The sequence below is a fragment of the Felis catus genome, chromosome F1, assembly GCF_018350175.1.
Source record: "Felis catus isolate Fca126 chromosome F1, F.catus_Fca126_mat1.0, whole genome shotgun sequence".
Lineage (NCBI taxonomy): Eukaryota > Metazoa > Chordata > Mammalia > Carnivora > Felidae > Felis > Felis catus.
Genome location: NC_058384.1, coordinates 56,465,935 through 56,482,879, shown reverse-complemented (window position 1 = coordinate 56,482,879; position 16,945 = coordinate 56,465,935). Strand labels below are relative to the sequence as shown.

Here is a 16,945-nt window from a genome sequence, read left to right as displayed (position 1 = left end):
CTCCCAAATTAAAAAAAAATAACTATTTTCAATAGTCCCCTTAAAACCACATACGTATGCGTGGACCATTAGAAGGGTTTACTGGGTGTATATGTGAGTGATGAATCACTAAATTCTATTCCTGAAACTAATACCACACTCTATGTTAACTAACTTAAATTTAAATAAAATCTAGGAATAAAAGAAAGAACTGTTTAGACTGGAATTATGACCGCCCTTGTTCAGACACCTTAAATGAGACCTAAATTTATATTAGCATTTTGAGTCATCTTGCATCAACTAAGCCTCTAAATCTTTTCCACACCAATGGCTGCTAAGCCACAGACCAAGGGACAATCACTATAAAGGCGGCACAGAGAGGAAAGAATGTGGGTTTTCCAAGCTTTTTCACCCATTTAGCAATTCATGTTAATATTACCCATTCATTCATCAACTCACTCTCTTGTCCATCCCACAAGCATTTACCAAATACATAAATCTGTCCAGTTATGCATAACATACTTGGGTGGGCTGAATGTGAAAGAAATATGAGACATTAGTCCCTGCCTTCAAGAAACCTATAATCTAGCTAGGGAGGGGGAAAAACCTACAAAACAAGATGAGTTCTTGAAGCATCACACTGGAAAAGCATGGAATTGATTCAGAAACCCTGAATTCTAGACAGAACTTTGACTGAAGCCGGTCACATCACTTCTCCAGGCTCAGTTTTCCTATTTAAATAATGAGACGCTTGGAGTTTTCAGGTTCTTTCTAGTTCTAAGGTTCTATGCTTATGAATGCCAGATGACTGCAAGCTTCTTGAGTGTGGGAACCACACTATATTTAAGTTTATTTTTCATTAAACTGTACAGTGATAACCAGTCGTATCACTTAGTACATATTTATTGAATGGGCTCAATTCAATACTACCCCTTGGCTTCAGTTTGGAGTACAAAAAGCACCCCAAGTCAACCCCCAAATAAGCATGGGAGTTTTAATTCCAAGGGTGACTGGTGTGATGGCCCAAAGACGTGGATATGCAGTCCTGATGCTCCGGTGCAGAGATGACACACACATCCTGAGCCATGATCAAGGAGTGAGGTCCAAAGTACACACTAACCAGGCCCACACTGCCTACTTTTCCTCAGGGCTCCTGCCCCTTATCTCTTTAGGTATTACCCCCCCCCCCCCAAATCCCACTTGGCTCCTTTTGCTCTCTTATCAAAGTGTTTGACGGCCCATAAAGAAAAGTTGGATAGAGAATCTGTTACTTTTTCCCAAAGCTGAAATAGTCCCAATACTAACAGCAGCATCTTCTCCCTGATAAGCCCAGATTTCTTGCTGTGGAAGCAGATACACACACACACACACACACACACACACACACACACACACACAGAGATACACACACACACACAATTGCTAGATGGTTACCCTGCTAGATTAGTCTTTATGTAGCTATCTGTACATACAGAAGAAGGAAGGCGACAATAAAACTCTTGGCAGAATAATATGCCAGGTGGGGTGAAATAAAAATGGAACTTGCAGTCTGGAAGTTGAGGTGGAAAAAGCTACTTGTGTGGGGAAGGGGGAAGGTGACGGGTTGTTTGGAGACTCTGAATGTTAAGCTGATGAGTTTTAATTTGATGCAAGAGGGAGCCACTGCAGGTCTTTAGCCACTGCAGGATTATGCCACGTATTGTAGCTATTTATCCCCATGTCCCAAATCCTTTGTAGACTGTCAACTCCTTAAGGTGGAAAAACACAGGAAGTAGGAAGACAGGCAAAGTGCTGGTCCCACTGACTCTGGTGAGTGGTGAAAGGCTGTTTTTCTACATCATTTTGAATGAGGAGGCACACCGTTGCTGAAAGAGCAGTTGTAAGGGATAGTTAAAATAGCAACTTGAAATCTACACAGTCTTGATTTTGAAAAGAACTTAGACTCTGGAAGTTGTTACCCTGGGAAAACTTGATTCCCCCCAGCATCTATTTGAGGGACTGAGAAATAAGAGCTCAGGCAACTTTGGAAACACTTAGGCAAATGGCATTTTGATGAGTTAACTGTAAGTAGATCAGGAACACATGGATTAAATCTTCCAGAGAATACCCATTGGCTTAAAGAGTAAAAGTCCAGTGTTGTTGACATCATGGAGTTTGGGTTTTGCTGAGCTCCCTATCTTTGGAAAATCAGTTTAAGACTGTCATCAGATGTATGCAGCTGTGGGTTTTTCTCAGATCTGCTTTATGGTTTTATGGCTTTCAGAGTGAAGCCAAAAGTCTTCCAACAGTCATGGCAGGATGAAGATCTGTAAATTTTTGAAAGCATGTTCCCAGGCAGACCCATCATGGCTACAGCCTTTTGTAGCTGGTACCTGCCTAAGGGTCAAAGTTACAAGAAAATGAATTGGGAATTTGTGTTTAGAGACTGTCCTGGGTCGCAAATTTTGCTGGGATGTTGCAAATGGAAAATTTGGCCATTTCTGGTTGTCTTAAAAATTTAAACTGCAATTAAAATGGAAAATAAAACTCTCCTGGGGTGCCCGGGTGGCTCAGTCGGTTAAGTGTCTCACTTCGGCTCAGGTCATGGTCTCACAGTTCGTGGGTTTGAGCCCCACATCAGGCTCTGTGCTGAATGCTTGCTCGGGGTCTGGAGCCTGCTTCGGATTCGGTGTCTCTTCTCTGCCCCTCCTCTGATCGTGCTGTCTCATTCTGTCTCTCAAAAATAAATAAATGTAAATAAAAAGAATTTTTTAAAAAAGAAAGAAAATAAGACTCTCAAAAATTTCTCAGCTCATGCTTATAAGTAACAATTGTAGGGCTGTTCTGCAGCTCAGAAAAGACAAGCTCACAGAAAAAAAAAATAAAGCAGACTTGGTGGTGGATGAGCCTCTCCTTCAACCACCCCTTTCTAACATCTTCAAGTTCACAGTGACAATTGGAGGCACTGTCATCCTTTTGAAGGGAGGTTGTAGGGGGTGGGGAGGGTGAAAGAGAGGCTGGGCAACCCTCAACTTTCATCTTCTTAAGTTGCAGAGCAACTTTGGTGAAAATAGTGCATTTTCACATTTCAGAAATCAATGTTTAGTGTGCACACACAGGATGGCTGCATATACAACATTCATTCTGCAAAGTGTCTGCATATAACATTCAATAGCTCGCACACAAAGCGACTTGATATTTTCAAGAGAGGTGACCACTGATTTCATATTTATGTTATCTCCACATCTATTCCTTTGTGCCATCTTTCAAATCTGCCTGTACTTGACATCTATAAAGGAGACAAAACTTTTTCATTTGGGTTCAACATTTTACGTTGTAATTGATGGGTGCAAAAGCTATGAGAGACCATATATGAATCAACACTGGCAACATTGATGAAGAGTTTTTATTAATAGGACAAAGACTATCAAGAAAATCCATAGGACCAAGTCAGAAATCTGCAGGACCTGAGGATGTTCAACACTTCTTTTCAAAAAGCTAACACATATTTAAAATATGATGCATAGTCTTCAAATGAGATTGGGAGGTAATAGAGTAATGTGATCCAACTCATAGTTTTGCTCCTTTCTGGCCATATTACCTTCAAGATAATTAGCTTCTCTAAGACTTATTTCCTCATTCGTGAAATCAGGATACACAGGAGTCCTCCCTTAGCCACGATTTTGGTTTCACTTTCCATGGTTTCAGTTACCTGCGGTCAACCACGCTCTGGAATGGGTGGTCTTCTTTCTGACATATGTCAGGAGATCAATAGTAGCCTAAAATGCTACGTCACAGGGCCCGCGTCATTCACCTCGCTTCATCTCATCACACAGGCATTTATCATCTCACATCATCACAAGAGGAAGGGTGAGTGCAGCATAGTAAGATATCTTGAGAGAGAGAGAGAGAGAGAGACCACATTCACATCACTTTTTTTATAGTACATTGGCATAGTTGTTCTATTTGATCATAAGTTATTGTAGTTAATCTCTTACTGTGCCTATTTTAAAAACTAAATTTTTTCAGGGTGCCTGGGTGGCTCAGTTGGTTAAGTGTCCGATGCTTGATTTCGGCTCAGTTCATGATCTCGCAGTCATGAGATCGATCCCTGCGGTGGGCTCTGTGCTGACAGCGTGGAGCCTGCTTGGGATTCTCTCTCCCTCTCTCTCTGCCCCACCCCTCAAAATAAATAAATAAACATTAAAAAATTTAAAAAGTAACTCAACTTTTTCATAGGTATGTATGTAAAGGCAAAACCATAGTATAGAGAGGGTTCAGTACTATCCACACTTTCAGACGTCCACTGGGAGTCTCTGATTGTACATCCCCCGTGGATAAGGGGAATTGCTCTAAAAGGACCTACCTGATGGAGTCACTGTGGTAATTACGTGAGATAATATACGAAGGGAACTTAAAAACATGCTTCTGTTATTAAGTGTTGGTTCGTACTGCTTTTGAGATCAACAATCCTCTTGTTGCTGCTTCTTTAACAATGACAGCTGCTACTGGAAAGAATAGGACAAGAGGAAAAATATCAAGTCACACATTTAAAAAATTTTTTTTATGCTTATTTTTGAGAGAGAGAGGGAGAGAGAGAACACCAGCAGGGGAGGGGCAGAGAGAGAGAGAGGGAGACACAGAATCCGAAGCAAGCTCCAGGCTCCGAGCAAGCATTCAGCACAGAGCCCGATGCGGGGCTCGAACCCACGAACCCTGAGATCATGACCTGAGCCGAAGTTGGACGCCTAATCAACTAAGCCACTCAGGTGCCCCACACATTTTTTCCCCTGACAATAGATCTTCTCTAAGGTGAGTAATGACTTTGTGAGAGACCGAGTTGGAAGTTGCCAGCATGAGGAAGACAAAATGAGAATGGTCTGATCAGCAGAGAAAAACTCTTCCATGAGTGGACCTCAGGAGCCACAGAACTCTTCTGAAATGGTAAGAATTTTCTTTGTCTCAGAAACCTTTTTTTCTCATTGTAAGCAATACAAGATGGCTGAAGCACAGTGACATATTTAAACAGGAGATGGCCTCTTTGTGTATATGATTACAGCGGCAGAGGAAACAACCATAGGATAAAACATGCATCTGATCACTAAAAGTACGAATTCTATTAGCTACGTTGAATTCAGCTCTCCCTGTGGCCAGGCCCGATGCTAAAGGCTTTACATACACTTCCTCCCTGATTCCTACAAACAAGTCAATGAGCTGGCGCGATGGTTATTGTCCCCATTTTATGAATGAGGTGATTGTGGATTAGCATGTTAAGGTGGCTTAAATTTAGCAAGGGAGACAGATATTAGACCAATAATCACACAGACAAATATATGATTGTAAACTGTGTTAACTTTACAATCGGAGCCAGTGAAGCACAGAGGTAAAGAATCAGGCAGGAGTCTGGCAACTCACTGCTTATGTTTGAATCCTAGCGCTGCCACTTACTAATGGTGAACTTTGGGCAAATCACTTACACTGTCTGTGCATCAGTTTTCTTGCCTATAAAGTGGGATACTAATGGTGACAGTTGTGTGGATTAAATGAGTGAATATACTTTTTGTGCTTAGAGAATTACCTGGCCTACAATGAGCCCTCAATATATTTTAGGCCTGCTATAATTCCTCTCTTACATATAAGAAAACAAGGGTAGAGAGGTCAAGTAATTTTGCCAACGTCCCATTACTTATTGGGAAGGAAAGCTGGAATCTGTCCATGTCAGATTCCAAGGCCTACTCTCTTAGTTAGGCTCCTCCCTAAGCGTCAGCCGTAACCAAGGGGAGAGGTGGTCCTTCTGGACAAAGTGGGAAGTAGGGGCCATGAGATGAAGCAGGAGCATGGGTAGAATGTCACAACTTTTGCTGTTTTCTGTTGCAAGAATGGAGGGATTGATAGTGTCAGTATGTAGATGTCACCTGGACAGGCAGGGAAGATGTCTTCCTCTGGCTCTTCACCATCTTCTGACAACCCCTGCATTGTTCCACTCTTGGCCTTGACCATACGAAACACTTGGGGGCACAAATGCGCTCAGCTCTCCATGATTATGAGCAATTGAGCAATTGGTTTGACAGGCAGATGGCTCATGTGATATGGTCTTCAGCCCTCCAATGCGGACTCCCTAAAAGTCTCCATGTTGAATGACTACTGTCTTGGTCAAAACTAGATGTTCTTAAATCCTTCGAAATTTATTGTAGAAAGTTTCGTGTCAGAACCCAGTACATTTGACTTTTCTTTCAGAATAATGTGATTGGTCAGTCTAGATTCTCAATGCCAAGTTCATATTCTTATTAAATGAGATAAGAATTTAAGTAAAAATTATCTGGAAGGAAATTCTTTCACAGGAGTCTATCTTTACTCCCAAATTTTCAGAAATAAAAATTTCCTTCATGTAATTTCTTCCAGTAAATCTAGCGCATAATGTAGTAATCCTAATTATTTTCAGTATAATATAATAACTTTAGAATATATTAGTCTTAGGACAGGTTTTATTAGGGCAGTATTTGTCTTCTACTTAAAGGTGTGTGAGGGAGAAGGGGAGAGAGAGAGAGGGAAGGAGACAGAGAGGTATGAGAGAATTTCTATTTTCTATAGTGCCTCAGTTTTATTTTCCACCAGTTACTAAGTATAGTGTCTTAGTGATGCCATTTAAACTCTCTGAGCTTCAGTTTTTCAACTGTAATTTTCTCTGATACCCTTTCAGGGTGATGGTGAGACTCCAAATAGATAATATCTAAAAATTTCTTCATAAACTCTATATAATTGTAAAAGAATTACAGTTGTTCATATGTGTCTAGTAAATAATTATATACATGGAATGAATTTGCCTAGTTGGGCTATTGGGGTTCAATCTTAGCCTTTGGAAAAGAACATATACCTTTGATGTCAAGGGTTATAACAGCTTTACATGTTCCAATAAAGCATTCACTTATGCATCTGATAGTTGCCTATGCTGAAACCATGGCCCCAAACCCAATGACCCACTGTAGCAAAACAATATACAACCACCCTCTTCAAGGATCACAGAAGAAAAACATGGGCATATATAACCATAACACAAAGTTGAACATCAAAAATGCTATGAAGTGAGGAGTCAAGCACAAGTGATATTTTGGGTGGGGATGGGGGCCAGCAAATTATTTCCAGTTGGTAAGAGTGAAAAATGAAAATGTCCAGCTGTACTGTGCAAAGAAGAAGAGCTTGCCTGGACCCCAGGGGCAGTGGTATGATGTGTGGGGATTGGACATGAGGAATGAAAAGAGAAAGGGGTGAGTACAGAACAGTGTTCTAGGAGAAATCAACTCTGTGAGCAAAGACGTGAAAGTGGGAACATTTTACATCGCTCCTTCTCAAAGTACAATCTGGGGGTTTCCTGATTTGTGAACTGATGAACAATGTGCGTGTTCCTTTATGAGTTCTTGGGGGAAAGAGGGATGATGTGCAAACTCCCAGATTTTCATTTTTATGACTAAAAGCAAATTATTACCGACTGAATAACTGTATGACTAAAGATGACTAATATTTGGTATATATACACCAAAATTTGTAAGTTACTAGAATTTCCTTAGGTCTATGACTCTATCCTACTGAAGAGTCTGAGTGCCGAGATCAAGTTTATGCTGTCTTCATAGACGCCCAGATAGTTGGATGCCCCCCTACCCACTGCTATCCCTCAGTCATCTCCAGAGGTGAAATTGTTATTTGTGTATTTTAGGTGCTATCGTAAGTTGATCATCGCTTTCAATTTTTGGGTTTTATTTACAAATTCTTTTTAGGTTTACTCTTATTTTACTTTATTTATTTAAAATTTTTTTGTTAATGTTTACTTATTTTTGAGAGAGAGATAGAGCACCAGCAGGGGAGGAGGAGAGAGAGGGAGACACAGAATCTGAAGCAACGCTCCAGGCTCTCAGCTGTCAGCACAGAGTCCAATGCGGGGCTCGAACCCATGAACCATGAGATCACGACCTGAGCTGAAGTTGGACACTTAACTGACTGAGCCATTCAGGCGCCCCCTCTTGTTTTATTTTTTGAACCATGAATCATTGCTGGGATTTTACCATTTTTGATAACTATTGAGATTTTTCTATATGCTTTATCACCAAGTTCTTTTCTTTTGGACAAAGGAAATAAGTGATAGAGATGGGACCACATGTCTCCTGTCCTGACCTAATGTATCTCTCCTACCCTATATACAACATTTGTTTTACCACCCTGTCCTGTTGCCTTTGGAAAAATTTTGTTGGCTTTTAGGAAAGAAGACAATGTAAACGTACAATGTAAAATTCCTGATTATGTTGACCAGGAGCTGGCTAATTATGATCCATGGGTCAGATCTGGTTTGCTGTGTTTATAAATAAAGTTTCATTGGGACACAGCCATGCCTATTTTTTGTATATGATCCAAGGCTGCTTTTGTACTATAATGGCAGAATTGAGTTGCACCGAAGTCCCAGAAGCCTTAAAATTTTACTTTTTGTCCCTTTACAGAAAATATCTTCTGACCCCTGGTCTAGACCTTAGAAGTGAAGCTATTTCCCAAAGGGAAATCTCCTAGCTCATTTTGGGAAGAAAAATATGATATGGGCATATCTAAGAAGTGAATCAGAGCAGGTTGTGATAATTCACTGAGCAATCTGATCACATTAGGAAAGACTATTTCCTAATAGTCACTTTCATCTTGAAACGGCACAATCAGATCTTTGCAGGTGAAACAAAAGTACACAAAATATAAAGGATTATTTGATGAATAATAATAAAATGTACCCACTTAAAAATTAGTAATTCTTTAACTTTTCAGGGGTTTCCTATTCTTTCTCATTACATCGTTTTGAATTTTTTTAATGTTTATTTATTTTTGAGAGACAGAGAGAGAGAGGCAGGGAAGGGGCAAAGCGAGAGGGAGATACAGAATCGAGGCAACTTTCCAAGCTCTGAGCTGTCAGCACAGAGCTTGACGCAGGGCTTGAGCTCACGAACCATGAGATCATGACCTGAGCCGAAGCCGGGCGCTTAACCGACTGAGCCACCCAGGCGCCCCCTAATTACATTGTTTTGCATCATCAGCCAAATCTTTTTGTCAAGAAATAAACTCATCTTGAAATTTCACCCTGCCTTTCTTCTCCCATCCTCCAATTATTCCTCCTCATCTTCTGTTCTGTCATGCATACATCTTATGGCAAACAATATTTATTTGTCTTTCGGCTCACTAGAATCTCTAAATGTGTTTTGATGGCCTTGGGAATTGAATACAAGCCTTTAGGATGGGGCCAAGTCCGGGTTTTATCCTGAGAATATGATGTAATTAATATAAGCTAGCTTATATATTCTTCACTTTCAATAGGAAAAATGTCTTACAACACACCAGCCTTGTGAAGTATCTACCTGAGATTTTAGGACCTTGGGTGGCTTCCTCAAATGCCTGGCGATGGTAGAATTGACTATGGATGTAGCTCCAGCTGCCACGGTGCTTTTCCCCAGGGTTCTCTGGTAGGATCCTCATTTTGTTTGCGTATGTTTTGATTTCCTTACAGTGATATCATTGACTTTCACCCTGAAAAACATTCTATGCCACCGCATTGAATAGCTGAAAGTCCATTTTGTGTTCATGCCATTCAGCTCTGATTGACTAGGCGACTGAGATATTCATAACTGGGCTTAATCCTTTATTTTAAAATTAATACTGGGGCGCCTGGGTGGCGCAGTCGGTTAGGCGTCCGACTTCAGCCAGGTCACGATCTCGCGGTCCGTGAGTTCGAGCCCCGCATCGGGCTCTGGGCTGATGGCTCAGAGCCTGGAGCCTGTTTCCGATTCTGTGTCTCCCTCTCTCTCTGCCCCTCCCCCGTTCATGCTCTGTCTCTCTCTGTCCCAAAAATAAATAAAAAAAACGTTGAAAAAATAAAATTAATACTAAAAGGTTACACTTTATTCACAAAAATTGTGAAATAGTTCAGATTGTATTGGGAAGTCTTTCTGGTTTGTTGGCCATGTCAAATGGCCAAGCAAATTGTTTACTTCTCCCTTGAATTTTTATTTAAAAATCCAAATTTCACAATCAGTACAGATTTCCCAGGCAGTGTTTGCTCAAAGTGGATTCCTTCTAGAAATACGTGATATGTTTCTAAATTAAAAAAAATGAATCTGAAAAAAAAATCAACATTTCAGAGTAACTTGAGATTCCTCTGTTTTGAAAAAGTGTGCTACATCTATTTATATATAAGCCACCACTGCAATTAATTCCCAGCTTTTAGAAACCCAGAATTTATTCTAATGGGGTTTTGTTGTTATAAAACGAGATGCCACAGTAAGGAAAAATACATGGTTCTAATTATTGTGCTTTTTTTTTTTCTTTTCTGAGATATGTTTTTCCATGACACTTCAATATTTCTTTTGCAGGTGGTCAGCAATTTTATTAACAATTGGCAAACCTACTCCTACAAAGCCAACATTACCAAATTATAAAGCAAGTCACTGGAGAAGAAAAATTAGGCTATGGGTAGGCTCCTCATGGGGTTTACAACATCGTCAACATTTGAACTGCTCTGAACTAAACTGTAGATTACAATTTTAAGGGGGTGGGGTGGGGGTGATTTCTACGTTCTATGAACAGCTTCCAACTCCACTTTAGGAGCATATGGAAATTGAGAATATTCTTGATTTTGCAATACGACTATTGTCTTTTCTCAGGATTACGAAAAAGTAGAAGATGCAGTCAAAATAGAGTGCAAATTATGAGGGCACATGTTTAAATTATAACCTTGGCTGGCACGGCAACATCTTCTCAAATTTTTTATTTGGTGAAATTAAATCTTGAATACTGTAATTCTGGATTTTCTGAAGTTTAACAAGACCTGTCTGAAGCCTTTGGGGTAACAAATGAAATTTCAACACTGCGAGTGACTCACATCTGTTACTTCACGTGGTTGTTCTTGGAGTTCACAGGTCAGCATCTTTCCTCATGGGGTCTTTACCCCAAGTGTCCCTGCTCAGGTCCACACTCCCGTCTGTGCCGAAAATGACTCTCCCTCCCCTGTGAACCTTGTACAACGACTATAGATGTGAAAGCCTGAGGAAAAACTGGGGGTAACTCGTTCCTTCCCCCAAGTAAGGGGACCTGGCTTTTCGGGTTCTGGCACCAGCTTTGACACTATCAGGTGGGGATCATGAGGACTTGGCTGAACAATTAAGAGGCCTGGTTACTGCGTTTTAGACTTTGGGAAGCTGGCTGTGTACATATGTCCTTTCAGAGACTCCCTAATTTTATGACAGAGACACTGCATGTCATTTGCCTGTATGTCACCTTTCTTGCCATGCATGTGGAAGCTCATGTGCAGGGGCTGGACTTCATATCCTGTTGCGTAACTGGAGAGACCACGGTCCAGCCTCAGAGGGGAAATGTCTGTAAGCACCCTTCTGGGTCATCTAACAATGTGTAAGATAAGGAAGTGGAAACCAAAGCATAGTTGTGTGTATGTGGGTGCGTATTTGGGATGGCGGGCTCAGAAGCCCAAAGGGGAACCAGAGTATAGACCAACTCTGGTCTCTTATGAACACAGGCCCCGTCATTAACATTCTGTTCTCCCAATAATCAGGAAGATAAGATAGCAAGGCCAGAACACTCCATGAGTGATGAATGCCTGGCTCTCATGTGGCTGGCCACTCACAAGGCAGCTACCCACTGGCTCTCCCTCTTACATTCTGAGAACTAACTCTTAATCTCTGTGGGAGGGACTCCAAGGATTGCAGAGATATGGCTGGAGATTTGGTTGAAGACCAGCTGGACTTTCTGCCATGATTACAGGCCTCCAACAATTGGAAGATAGTTTGGTAGATTCTTCTTAAAAAACTAAACATACCATTACCATACAACCCAGCAATTGTGTTGGTATTTACCCAAATGAGCTGAAAACTTATGTTCACGCAAAAACCTGCACAGGGATGTTTTAGAAGCTTTCTTCACAATTTCCCACACTTGGAAGGAACAAAGATGTCCTTCAGCAGGGGAATGTGTAAACTGTGCTATAGCCAGACGGTGGAATACTATACAGCACCGAAAAGAAATGAGCTATCTGGAGCACCTGGCTGGCTCAGTTTTCTGACTGCCCAACTTCGGCTCGGGTCATGATCTCACGGTTTGTGGGTTTGAGCCCCATATCCAGCTTGCTGCTGTCAGCCTGTCAGCGCAGAGCCCATTTCAGATCCTCCGTCCCCCTCTCTCTGCCCCTCCCCCGCTTTCACTCTCTCAAAAAGAAATAAACATGGCACAAAAACAGACACATAGACCAATGGAATAGAATAGAAACCCCAGAACTAGACCCACAAACGTATGGCCAACTCATCTTTGACAAAGCAGGAAAGAACATCCAATGGAAAAAAGACAGCCTCTTTAACAAATGGTGCTGGGAGAACTGGACAGCAACATGCAGAAGGTTGAAACTAGACCACTTTCTCACACCATTCACAAAAATAAACTCAAAATGGATAAAGGACCTAAATGTGAGACAGGAAACCATCAAAACCTTAGAGGAGAAAGCAGGAAAAGACCTCTCTGACCTCAGCCGTAGCAATCTCTTACTCGACGCATCCCCAAAGGCAAGGGAATTAAAAGCAAAAGTGAATTACTGGGACCTTATGAAGATAAAAAGCTTCTGCACAGCAAAGGAAACAACGAACAAAACTAAAAGGCAACCAACGGAATGGGAAAAGATATTCGCAAATGACATATCGGACAAAGGGCTAGTATCCAAAATCTATAAAGAGCTCGCCAAACTCCACACCCGAAAAACAAATAACCCAGTGAAGAAATGGGCAGAAAACATGAATAGGCACTACTCTAAAGAAGACATCCGGATGGCCAACAGGCACATGAAAAGATGTTCAGCGTCGCTCCTTATCAGGGAAATACAAATCAAAACCACACTCAGGTATCACCTCACGCCAGTCAGAGTGGCCAAAATGAACAAATCAGGAGACTATAGATGCTGGAGAGGATGTGGAGAAACGGGAACCCTCTTGCACTGTTGGTGGGAATGCAAATTGGTGCAGCCGCTCTGGAAAGCAGTGTGGAGGTTCCTCAGAAAATTAAAAATAGACCTACCCTATGACCCAGCAATAGCACTGCTAGGAATTTATCCAAGGGATACAGGAGTACTGATGCATAGGGCCACTTGTACCCCAATGTTCATAGCAGCACTCTCAACAATAGCCAAATTATGGAAAGAGCCTAAATGTCCATCAACTGATGAATGGATAAAGAAATTGTGGTTTATATACACAATGGAGTACTACGTGGCAATGAGAAAAAATGAAATAGGGCCTTTTGTAGCAACGTGGATGGAACTGGAGAGTGTGATGCTAAGTGAAATAAGCCATACAGAGAAAGACAGATACCATATGGTTTCACTCTTATGTGGATCCTGAGAAACTTAACAGGAACCCATGGGGGAGGGGAAGAAAAAAAAAAAAAGAGGTTAGAGTGGGAGAGAGCCAAAGCATAAGAGACTGTTATAAACTGAGAACAAACTGAGGGTTGATGGGGGGTGGGAGGGGGGAGAGGGTGGGTGATGGGTATTGAGGAGGGCACCTTTTGGGATGAGCACTGGGTGTTGTATGGAAACCAATTTGTCAATAAATTTCATAAAAAAAAAAAAAGGGTTCCCAGTGTCCAAAGTTGAAGCAATTTGAGCAAGAAAATAAATAAAGTAGTAGTATAGTCCAAGGCATGAGATAAATATCTATTCAGATATAAATAATTGGATAAATATATGAGGAGAATAGACAAATATCCCATGCTGAAGAATCAAATACTGTACGTAGATACTCTGCTTTCCGTGAAGTTAACTATAAATCCCAATGGGGGTTGCACATAGTGATTTTCTTCCAAGGAGTGAAGTGGGAGAGGGAGGGGAAAAAAAGAATAATGTTCCATCGAGAAACCTGGCAAACACTACCTCAAGCCAGGTAATCAAGATTAACATCAACAGTGATATGTCATGTTGATAGTGGGTATCCCTGTAGGATGCGGTAAGAATGGTGCTTTACCTTTGGTCCTTTTCCCCAGAACACATTACCCCAGTCTAATCATGAGAAAAACATAGGATAAATTTCAGTAGAGGTACACCCTACAGAATACCTGACCAGTATTCCTCAAAACTGTCAAGGTCATTAAAAATTTTGAAAGTCACAACCAAGAGAAGCCTAAGGAGACAAGACAACTAACTGTAATGTGGTATCTTGGGTGGGATCCTGGGATGGAAAGAGGACGTTAGGTAAAAACTAAGGCTATATGAATAAACTATAGAGTTTAGTAAATAATAATGTATCAATGTTAGTTCATTAATTGTGAAAAATGTCCCATACTAAGGTAAGATGTTAATAATGGAACCTGGGTGTGGGATATACAAGAACTCTGTATATACTATCTTCATAATAATTCTACAAATCTAACACTGAAATAAAAAGTTTACTTAAAAAAAAAGAAACATTTTTTAAAAAAAGGAAACGAGCTATCAAGCCATGAAAAGACACGGAGGAACCTTACGTACATATTAAGTGAAAGAAACCAATGTGAGAAGGCTACGTACTGTTTGATTCGAATTATATGACATTATAGGAAAGCCAAAACTGAAGACAGTAAAAAGATCAGTGGTGGCCAGGGATTGGGAGGAGGGAGAGATGAATGGGCGAAATACAGAGGATTTTTAGGGCAGTGAAAATATTCCGGTGGACACATGTCATAAACATTTGTCAAACCCGATAGAAGCACGATGCTGAGAGTGAACCCTAAGGTAAAGTGTGGACTTTGGGCGATTGTGACGTGTCAGTATAGGTTCATCTCTTTTAGCAAGCGTACCACCCAGGCAGGGGGTGTTGATAGTGGGGAAGCCTGCGCATGGGTAGGGGCAGGAGGTATATGGGAAATCTCCGTATTTTTCACTCAGTTTTACAGTGAACCTAAAACTGTCTAAAACTAAAAACTATTAGAAAACATACTCAAACGATCCTTAAGCAAAGGCTAAGCCAGAGCCCCCAGGCTGGGCTGGAGCCAGTGCTGGGAGGGCTGGGGAAGTTTGATTCTCACTGGGCCTGGAGACCCTGAGGGAGATATCACCCAGACAGTCTGGGGTCTTCGTGCGTGGGAATTGCTCTCCTCTATCTTTCATTCGTGAGCGGAGCTGACCAACTCTGGATGGAGGACCTAGGGTCCACCCTCTCAGTGGGGGACATTGGAATGGGAAGCACACACTCGGCTGAACCAGATAGATTTATAAGCAGAGAATGTGGCGGGAGAACTGGCTTTTGAGATTTTAGTTTGCAGCTCCCTCCTGTTGCCTTCTCTTCTGATTCCCCCGGATGCAGGCAGGCATTTTGGATTCCCATACCCCAAAATGTTTTGCAGGGGAGAATGCAGGAGCTGGCGAAGTCAGGACTCTGTTTTGTCAACGGCGGTTACTTAATGAAGCCTGTGAAGTGTCCCGAGCAGAAGGGAAATTAGGGCAGAGCACGCAAGAACCAGCTGCACGTGTGATCTCTGATTCTAGAAGGCAAAAGTCGCACCCACCTCGTGACGGCATCCGGGGCTGCCAGCTTGGGCACCATGGTGGTCCCTGGGTGCAGGGCGAGGCCCCCAAGGGATCACTGCATGGCATGCCTCAGAAAGCTGAGCTCTGCATGGGGAAGAGCCCTCCACCCCAGTCTGGGATGCGGGCAGCCGAGCCAGTAGACGTGAAGAGTCCAGGTGGGAATGGGACAAAGAATGCACGTTAGTCGTGCCCAGGGAGGAGTGCCTGAAATTCCAGGGCTTCTGTCACACCCCGTAGTAGCTGAGATTAAATAGACTCCACGTCAGATTTGCATAAACACACCGTTGACAGCACCCTAGAGGTTCTGTTTGCAGATTCTTGCTCACAACATCTGCCCATACCTTGGACAACCTTTTGTGAAGTGTGACACAGGGCAGTTCCCGAGCAGGCAGCCCTCAAATATCTCCACCGCAAGTGATGGTCTTTGCTAAGCACGCATAACCAATAGGCCCATTTCACTGGTTTGTTCAAGAAAAGGAACACCAAAGACCGGGTCTCCACGGCTTGCCATTGAGAAAACCGTTTTCAGCTTCTGCATGGGTTTTTCTTGCAAGTTTCTATTTTTCCCAACAAAGTTTTGAAGTCTTAGAGTATCGGCGCCGTCCGGAAATAATGATGTTAATCGTCACCGTGGTTACGCTCACGCGGCCGCCGTCTCATAAAACAAACACAACGTAATAGAAGAGACGCGTCTCTCATGCAGAGGAATCCCAATCATTTATGTGAATACATGGCCCTTGAGGAGGGGGAACATGATCCCCTACCCCTTAAATGTCCACAGTGGCTTCCTTTCAGGAAGCAAGGCTTTGAAAGGGGGAAAGAGAGTGACTTTCCAGTGGTGAAAGTGGACAAGCACTGTGTCAGCCATGTGAGCAGGTTAACATTAATACGGATAAATCACATCAATAGTATATACCCGTGGTATGGTGTGCTAACAATGTTACTTTACCTCTGTAATCTCCCTCCTAAAATCCTGTAACCCCAGTCTAATCGTGAGAAAAACATCAGCCAAATCCCAATTGAGGGACGTTCTACAAAATACTCGACCAGGCTTCCTCAAAACTGTCAAGGTCTACAAAAACAAGGAAAGCCCGAGAAACTCACAGCCAAGAGGAGCCTAAAGAGACATGGGGACTAACTGGATTTCAGGGGTTTCTTTCGCTGTTGTTTTTCACCCTCGTCTGCTATATCCTCAGCGCCCTGCACAGGGCTTCAGTATACTTAGCCCTCAAATCATTATCGAATACGTGAAAGAATAAAGAAAGGAAGGACTGTAATGGCCTTTGAACTGGCCCTTCAGATATCTCTATATGCTTGGGTGATGACAAGTATATGAAAAATAGCAAAGTCCTCCTAGGAAAAAGTGACCTAACAAGTATCTGTATTAAAAAAAAAAATAGGAGAAATGGG

The 16,945-nt window shown here is 42.0% G+C and overlaps 1 long non-coding RNA gene across 2 annotated transcripts; it reads right to left on the bottom strand.

Annotated features, from left to right (window-relative positions):
• Positions 1–2,686: 2,686 nt before the first annotated feature.
• Positions 2,687–16,324, bottom strand: LOC123382844. Of its 2 annotated transcripts, none has more exons than XR_006591911.1 (3): positions 15,514–16,324; positions 4,325–4,466; positions 2,687–3,851 (listed from the first exon to the last, which is right to left on the bottom strand). It is a non-coding gene; the product is annotated as an uncharacterized LOC123382844 (long non-coding RNA). The 2 variants fall into 2 exon arrangements; XR_006591910.1 differs by having other exon boundaries at positions 4,325–4,463.
• Positions 16,325–16,945: the final 621 nt, after the last annotated feature.